Source organism: Pteropus vampyrus, unplaced genomic scaffold (genome assembly GCF_000151845.1).
Source record: "Pteropus vampyrus isolate Shadow unplaced genomic scaffold, Pvam_2.0 Scaffold40, whole genome shotgun sequence".
Taxonomy (NCBI): Eukaryota; Metazoa; Chordata; class Mammalia; order Chiroptera; family Pteropodidae; genus Pteropus; species Pteropus vampyrus.
Window position 1 is genome coordinate 2737514 of NW_011888821.1, and position 9577 is coordinate 2747090.

Here is a 9577-nt window from a genome sequence, read left to right on the forward strand (position 1 = left end):
TTACAAGTGAATGTGGTTTTGAAATCAGAGCGGACACTGCCCAATGATCAGTCCAACATGAGACACTCTTGTTCTTGTCTGTACTGTGCAGAGGTAGACCAGTTGACCAGTGAGTGTCCTAGCACTATTATGGCAGGAGAGGTTGGTATCCTGCCCACCCCTCTGCATCTCTCTCCACGTGCCTTCATCTTCCTGTGCTTCCTGTGCCCACTGCCTGATGTGTGTAGGAGCCAAAACTATGACACTGGCCTTTTTTTTATTTTTATTTTTGACATTGGCCTTTGAGAAAAGAAAGAGCTATTTATTTAATGCTGACTTGACTTGTAGGAGCAGACAGACACCACTCACATCTGTCTCCCTGATCTGGGGTCTGGACAAGTTTTAAGAGTTAGGGAGGACAGGGTGGTATGAGGTAATTAATGTTGGTGGGGCAAGTTTTGATTGGAGGGTTTTGGAACTTGGCCAGTTATGGTGTAGGGTCAAAGGACAAGAGAAATCACAAAAGAATTCTAATCTGGCAGGGTCTGATTGGTCAGTCTCTCTTTGTCCATGTTTGGCCTAGGCACTGGGTCATCTTTACTGAAGAAACTTTCACTTCGTAAAGGGCTCCAGTGGACACTATTACTCGAGTTCTTTAGACTGAAGATTCTTGGTTCTAGGGTCATCTTGAGGATAGGGGTGGCACATGCGCTGTGCTGTTTCTGTAAATAACTCAAAGATTGCATCGACCACCAGTCTGCTTTAAGGGAGCAGAACCAGTTTTAAGCTAAGCTGGTCATTCTGACTTCTGTGCCGGTTCATTATCCTGAGGGGCTGACAGTACGATCTGCCTGTGCACGGGGAGGGCTGAAAGTATCAGGGAGTGAACTCCTTAGCCAACAAAGGCTGGGAGTTGGCGGAAAATACTGCAGATTCGTCACCTCTTTGATGGGGAACTCTGAATATGTTCTCTACCATCTGCTCAGAGCTCCCCAGTGGTACTAAGTTCTGGTTTACACACAGGGCATCTTCCTTGAAAACGCATCCTCAGCTGCCTGTCCCTCTTTCCTGTCTCAGTTTCCTAGTCTTCCTGCAGATACCTCAGGGATCCCCTCCCACAGAAAGACCTTGCACTAGAATCCTTGTGTGATGTTTCGTTTTAGCTGTCAACTTGACTGCATCTGACTGCTGAGCTGGAACATTGTTCTACTGCTGCCCTCAGAGCTTCTGGGTCTTAGGCCTTCAGACCTAGACTAGAATCTACACCATCAGCTCTCTAGTTCCTGGGCCTTTGAACCACACCACTGGCTTTCCTGAATCTCCAGCCTATAGATGGCAGATTGTGGAGATTGTGTGCAGTCTCCATGATCGTGTGAGCCATACGACATTTTTTAATTTATATGTGTATGATTATACATATAATCATACATAGGATATATAGTATATAACATATCATATATGAGGTATATATATCATATTATATATATCTCATTGATTCTGTTCTCTGGAGAACCCTGACTAATACATCTTGTCTCAGGGGCTGCTCCTGGGGAAGCCAGCCTGAGACAGCTGGCCATCTGTGACTTTATGGAGGCATTTCTACTTCAGAGACAGGCACTGTGAAGCCTTTTTCCAGAGGATCTTGTCAATATTGAAATACCTGGGCAGCTCCCTTTAAAGCCAGATGACTCTGTTCAAATCCTAGCATGCCTCTTCCCACTTGTGTAAGTTTGGGCAATATTTTAATCCTGTCAAGCCTCAGTTTTTTTTTTTTTTAATCTGTCAAATGAAAGGAATAATCTCTTTCTCACAAGGCTAGGGTGAGGCTCAAACAAAACAAAACAAAACAAGACAAAACAAAATAAAACAAAACAAAACAAAACAAAACAAAACAAAACAAAACAAAACAAAACACGCAATGTCTTTTTATGTGAAAGGACTTTGTCAGTGGATGAAGCATGTGCACAGTATTTTATAATTGAGAGGCAACATGACTCAGGAGAATAATACAGACTTCAGAGTCAAATACAGCTTGATTCAGAGCTCTGATCTACTGCATCTCATCTGCTCTTGGTCAACTAACATGACCACTTTGAGACTGATCTTCTCACTAGCCAGATGGATGAATTTTTTAGGGTACTAAGGGTATATCAGTTAGGGTACAAAGCTGTAACAAAGATGTCCCCAAATACAGTGATTTTAAGTATAAAGAAGTCTATTTTCTCTTGCACAAGAATTTTAAGGTGAGTGCTTCAAGGCTGGAATCTCTACTCCATGAAGTCATTCAAGGATCCAGGTTCCTTCTACTTTGTTGCTCTGCCAACATCAGCATGGCAAAAGTGGGCTCCCCAGCAGTATATTCATAGAATGGAAACTAGCAATTCCTTTTAAGGAGGTGACATGGAAGCATCACATATCACCTTTGTTTACTTCTCATTGGTTAGATTTAGTCACATGATCAAATCTAGTTGCAAGGAAGTTGGAGAAATGTCATTTCTAGCTGTCATTTCTACCTATATGCATCTTGCTAAACTTTGGAGGGGGATTTATTACTAAAAGGAGAAGAAAAGTTACCGAGAAACAAGTAGCAATTTTGCAATTGGGGTGGCCTCGACCTTACTGGGCTGTCGTGAAGCTTAAATGAGATCCCGTCTGCCAAGAGCTGGCACATGACACATCCTTAATAATTTTGTCACTGTTCATCTTTATTGTTATAGCAGCAGATGGAGGCTCGGGATCCTGAAGGTAAGTTGAGACGGGGACATCTGGTAATGCAGTAGCATCCCTTCAGGGGGCCCCTTGGCAGAGCCAGAGCATTCTTCCATCCCTGGTTCAAGCATGCTGACCCACCTTGTGCTCCAGTCCTGTGAGCACCCCTGCCCTGGCTCCCTGAATCCTGCCTTACTGAGCAAATATACTTTCCAGCCATGGTAAACTATTATTACTGGGAGAATTCAACACTGACTGGGCTTACTATGGATAAGTGGAACTTATTAAATCCAGACTCACCTTTTAAGGCCTCTAGGGGCGCTCTCTAGCCCACCTACTTCAGTAAAATTTCATCTAAAGGGAGCATTCATCTATGGGGTGGCTGAGTGAAGGAGAAAGGAAGAAACCTAAAAAAGAGAGAGATATGGTGAATAAGCAATGAGTCCAGGTACGAGCTCTGAGTTCCACACTTTCCTTTGCCTTGGACTTGCTGTGTGACTTTAAGCTTACCTCTGTGCCTCTCTGGTCTAACGTAAGATGGGAATCTTACTCTAGTTTTCTATGGGTCTAAGGCAGACCAATCAACAGGTTTTCATTTACCTTATCTGGCCTGGCTTTTCCTGGGTTTATTTCAGAGGCAAAATTCATATTTGGGTTCAGTTTATCTTGGGATTTAGGAAAGAAATTTCGTAATCATTCCTTCTAGTGGTGTTTATTGAGTGCGGACTGTAAACCAGGCCCTGCCACCTTGGGCTCAAGTTGCTTATGATTAGAAGGTGGTAGACAAGTAAACAGGCATGCAAGCAGAAAAGTACAGTGCAGTCTAAGGAGGGATGGAGGGTCGACTGAGTATGTCAGAGCTGTCTATACTCAAAGACTTCAGAAAACAGGCAGCAATTTGCATTAGTAATAACAAGCAGTGATGTTTACTGAGTCTTTACTCTGTGCTAAGGGATTTGTAAGCAGTATCTCGCTAATCTTCCCTTTAGCCCTTGGAAGTAGGTTCTACTAGTCACACGGGTACACAGATGAGAAAACTGAGGATCAGAGAGGTTAAGTAACTCACATCAAGTCACACAGCTAGTAAGATGCACAGTGGGGATGTGAAGTCAGGCTTTGTTGTCAGAATGTAGTCCCACAAACCAAATCCTGACCCAAGGCCTGTTTTATCTGGAATGTAGATGGTATGGCATGCAAAGCTGAAAGTAGTTACTATCTGGCCCTTTACAGAGAGGTGAAGTTGCTCATCCAAGGTCATTGGCAGAGCTGGGATTAGCATCCTGGCCATAGTCAGGTCCAGAATTTGTTCTCTAACCACTGTGCCCACATGTCCTTTCAGTCCTACCAACAAGATCTGCTCCTTATGCTTAATTTTCACATTCAGTTTAGCACGAGGAAGAGAAAAAGGTACTTGTTAGAACTGGCTACGAGCAGATGTCAAAATATTTTCTGCGGCACCAGAAATGTGCGTTGGAGAAGAAAATTGTGAGGTCTGGAACTTTCAATATTTGTCTTTGTGGTGACCACATAACGGGAGCTTTGGCAGCTTGCCTAAAATGGTCCGTCCGCTGGAGGCTGCGGGGACGGGCTGGGAAAAGCAGTTTATGGTGGTATGGAGCTCGTGGGGTTGCTGCGAGGGTTATACGAGGGAATATATGCAAAGTGGCCAGAACTGTGCCTGATGCCTAGTGAGGTGCACATAGGCTATTTCGTGTCCTCAAGAGAGGTTCCCAAGGAATATTCTTAATGTAGAGCAATATTTGATTCGCTCATTAGCTTCTCTCTCAGCTCTAGGTCTTTGCATGAGCTGATTCTCTCGCTTGCAAGCGAGGTGGGTGTCTGTCCATCTCCCCTTGAATGCACAGCCTCGAATTTGGTGCCAGCGTCTGGACGTTGGTGCTCTACCTCTATGAGAGCCCCACTCCCCTCCCCGGTCCGCTGCCACTGCTTTCTAGACGGCATGCGGGTTTGCCAAGAGTAATTATGACTTTCGGTGATTTCTTGCTTGCTCGCCGATTTGGAACTTACCTGGTACTCAGCTGTAGGACAACACGGATGTGCAGACCATGCCTCTGCCACCAGACTTCCTGGGTTCAAACCTCAGCCTGCTCTTTCCTAGCTCGATAACTCCAGGCAAGGTGCTTCTCCTCAGCGAGCCTCAGCTTCCTCATCTGTAAAATGGAGTTGCTGTGGGATTGTCAAGGGTACACGTGTAAGTGCTTATAAGAGTGCTTAATAAGAAATACTATTCCTTATTGTTGCTGTATTATTTTACTCTTATTACTTGGCATTGGGTGTTGCTGAAAATCCTCAAGCTTGGGCATTTTTTAAAAAAACTTGTTTATAAAACCCTCCGCCCTACCCAACTGGGCAAACTCCACACTCAGCATCATTAAAAGAGCTATAAAGAAACAAACCACATTTGCTTGAATTTGGAAACCTAGTTCCCAGCAGAATGAAAGCCTCGGAGAAGATAAAAGAGATGCCTCTTGTGAAGCAGGACTATTACTTACATGCTGTAAGTGGTCAAATTATGGATCAATCAAAGGAGAATAAATGGCAGAGGAGGGAGGGCAGTTGTTCACTGCCCTCTTTCAGATGGTGCCACTTATTAATTCACATATCATTGTCCCGCAGGCGCTTAGGGTCTGGGGAAATGATGGCCATGCTTTCGTATGCTAAGATGGAACAAATTGCGAGTGGAATGAATGAGCTAATGAGCAGAAATTACTTTGCAGAGTCTGGCACGTGAGAAACACTGCGGAACTGTTGGCTGGTATACCTCATGTCGGTTGAAAGCTGCTCCTGCTGGGGGTCATGGTGTGGGATACCTGCAGTGTGTGGAATGGCAGCCCCCCAAAAGATATGTCCACCCAGAACCAGGGACTGTGACCTTCTTTGGAAAAAGGGTCTTTGCAGCTGGAATCAGACTAAGGATCTTGAGGTGAGATCATCCTGGATTATCTATTTGGTCCCAAATCCAACAGCTGGTGGATTTAAGAGAGATCCAGAAGAGCACACCATGTCATTGATGATGGAGGGAGAGGTTGGAATGATACTCGCCCAGGAATGCCAAAGATTACGGCAGCCACCAGATGCTAAGACGTTCCTTCCGTTTAGAACAAAAGGAATGTCTTAGTGTACTAGGGCCGCCATAACAAAATACCACAGGCTGTGCGGCTGAGACAATAGAAATTTATTTTCTCACAGTTCTGGAGTCTGGAAGTCCAAGATCAAGGTGCTGGCTGATGTGGTTCCTGGTGAGAGCTCTCCTCCTATCTTGCAGATGGCTGCCTTCTTACTCCGTCTTGCTCTGTGCCCATGAGTTCCTCTTTCTCTCTCTTTCTCTCCTTTTAAGGATACTAATCCCATCATGAGGGCCCCACCTTACCTTATGACCTCATCTAACCCTGATCACCTCCGAAAGGCCTCCTTTTCAAATCCCATCACATTGGAGGTTAGGGCTCCAACGTATGAAATTTGAGGTGGGGGACACAAATGTTCAGTTCATAACAGAGAGGAACCTGGTTTTCAGAGGGGACAGTAGGTGATAGCTTAGACTCAGTTCCTTCACCTACAAATAGGTGTGTAAGGAGTTGGATGGAGTAGACCAGAGGTTGGCAAATTTTTTTTATGTAAAGGGCCAGATAGTAAAATTTTCAGGTTTTGTGGTCCATGCGATCTCTGTCACAAATACTCAAGTCTGTAGTTGTAATGGGGAAGCAGTGACAGACGGTACGTAAATGAATCAATGAGGCTGTTCTGATAAAACTTTATTTACAAAAATAAGTGGTATTGGAAATAACCCAAATGTCCATCAGCAGATGGATGGGTAAAAAAAAACTGTGGTTTATCCACACAGTGGAATAGTGTACAGCCATAAAAAAGGAACAAAGCACGGATACATGCTCTGATGTGGATGAAACTTGAAATTATTATGCTCGGTGAAAGGAGCCAGACACAAAAGGTCATATATTGCTGGATTCTATTTAAACAAAATATTCAGAATAGGTAAATCCTTAGAGATAGAAAGTAGATTAGTGGTTGCCAGAGGCTGGAGAGAGGGAACAATGAAGAGTGACTGCTTCATGGCTTCCGAGTTTCCTTTTGGATGATGGAAATGTTTTGGAACTAGATAGAGGTGATTCTTGCACAAGAAAGTGACTATAAATGCCATTGAATTATAACTTTAAAATGGATAATTTTATGTGACTTGCATTTTACCTCAATAAAAAAAAAAAAAAGGCAGAGGACAGGATTGAACTCTGGGCTGTAGTTTGCTGACTGCTGAACTAGATTATCTCCAAGGCAACCTGCACGAGCAATCTGACATTTTCTAGTGGCCCCATTAAACAAGCGAAGAAACAGGTGAGATCAATTTTTTTCTATTATCGATATTTATTCATTTAATAAATAAAGCATGTCAACATATTTTATTAAACTTTACTTCCCATTTTCATTCCAATATCTTATGGACTTGATTTCTCTTCTTATTTGAATAGTCTCTCCAAGATTTTCATTGCGGTCATCCTTACATAGAAAACAAAACATATACAGAAAAACAAAAATGAAAAACTATCACTTTTCAATGTTTTAACACTTCGAAGGTATTGTTTGTAACCCCACACCCAGTTTTACATTTAGAAACCTGAGCTGAATCTAACTTATTTTTATTCTTTCTATAGGTTAGGCTTTGTGGAGGTAAGACGAATTTTTATAATATACTTTGTTTAATACAATATATTAAAGATAGTGTCATTTTGACATGCAGCCAACATAAAAATTAACAAAGTATTTTGCATCCTTTCGGGGGTATGAAGCCTTTGAAGAACCACTCTAATCTGATCTCCAGTCTGGGGGACACCCGTTAGAGGATCAGAAAGTCTCTGCTTGAATGTACCGAGTGATTCATTCTGCCATAAAAGGCAGTAGACAGGATTTCTGGAATCACACTGTCATTAGAAAGTGCTTCTTCATATAGAGTGGAAGTTGCTTCTCTCTAAGCTCACTGCTGGACTTACAGTGGGTTCTCGTCCTGTCTTCTGGGCTGAACAGGTCTGCAACCTTTTCTCCCTGACAGCTCTGCAGGGGCTTCGAGATGATTTACAATCCCTACGCCCCAGCTAGAATCAATGGCTCAGCTCAGCAAACATTATCAAACACCTGCCACCATGCTGGGCTCACTGCCTGGAATAAGTTTATACCAAGATAGTGATATGGGTGGTGGCTTTCTTCTTCAAGACTCAAAGGAGCATCCCTGTTGCTTACACTTTTCCAGGGAAACACTGTCCAAATTAGAGCCTAAGATATACCTGACACAGGTGGCCACTGTGGTTCTAAGTGACCATCTCCATGGCACTCATTTGTTTTCCTTCTCCTTGTGGGCAAATCTGGGGTCAAAGTCCCTTGAACTGGGAAGATCGCTCAAAGGATAAAGATTTGGGTATAATATTAGTTTCCAGAGCAAACAGAAGCAAGTCTATCAGTGACAATGGCGATGACAACAGTGACAACCAAACGCTCATTGTGCACTCCCTTTCCCTTCAAAATTTCCCAACATTCCTTGGAATAGGTGTTATTTCCTGCTTTATAAGGATGATAACATTGCAGCTGAGGGAGATAAAGTAGCTTGCTCAAGTCACACTTAGGCAAGGGAAGAGCTGGGAACTGAATACTCACCGGTCTGAATCCTAAACCCACATTTCCCTCCCATAGATATCCAAGCAAGTCACACCAGAAATTAAATTCTGCGTTTCAGGCTGTCCTCCCTCCTTCCATCCTTCCCTTCTTCCCTCCATCCCTCGCTCCATTTCTGAGATATTTATTCACGCTAAGTAGTGAGGAAAAGGCACAACTCCTGGCTGAGAAATATAGTCCAGTAGGAAGGGCTTAGAGCCACAGGAAAACAGCCATGACTAATTTCAGATGCCCATTCCTTACTTAACATAATATTTACCACAATAACTTGGGGAGGCAACAGAGGCTGGAATGATTTGGTATCAGCCTCATTGCTTCCCCACTGACTCCCTGCCTGGCCTTGGGAACTCCTCAACTCCTCTCTTTGAGGAATTTTCTCATCTGTAAAAGGGACATGAAAAGAAAGGAAGAAAGGAAGACGGGAGGAAATCTGTGCCAAAGTTTACTTTTGGGACAAGGCAGGTAATGTTTGTGAAGGCACTTGGAACTGATAAAGACCATTGAGAATAATCATGGCGATGGTTGTTATTAGGCTAAAGTATATGAAATTGCTAATGTTAGACCATTTTCCAGCTCCCAAACTGGCAGTTTCAATACAGTTCGACTGCAGTTCATGCTAAGGGTTTACCAGCTACCCATCATCTAACTTGATATAACTAAGTTTTCTAAACAAACACTAGGATATGTCATCTAATATAGGAATTGACCTTTGAATAGAATATTAAAAACAAAACAAAACAAAAACCCCAGGAAGACTAAATCTGGTGTTTCTCAGAGAATAGAGTTTTTGCCATTCTGTGGGTATGAAAGATCATTCGGGGGCAGGCGGGGGGCGGGGGGAGGGGGCGGTCACCAGTCCTGACATTAAATAACTTTGAATTCTATGGTGAAAATCAATTCTCTTTCAATTTCCTCTCATTCCTCTGATTACTCAAAGCCGAATGTCTCAGTGTGGCATCATCGGTCTTTAACACTTGCTGACATTTTGTTTGGACAAGACAGAAACGGCATCAGGCTCAGAACCTTCAGTGGGTTCCAATCTCTAGGTTTTCGTTATATTTATTTTTATAGCTTATTATGGAAAAGAATGCCAGTTTTTCATTAATAGTGGTAAAAGGACTTATTGGAAAAGTCATTTAGGTAAGAAATGCAATTTGATTTAAAGAAAACTATTAAGTAATTAGAGAGATCA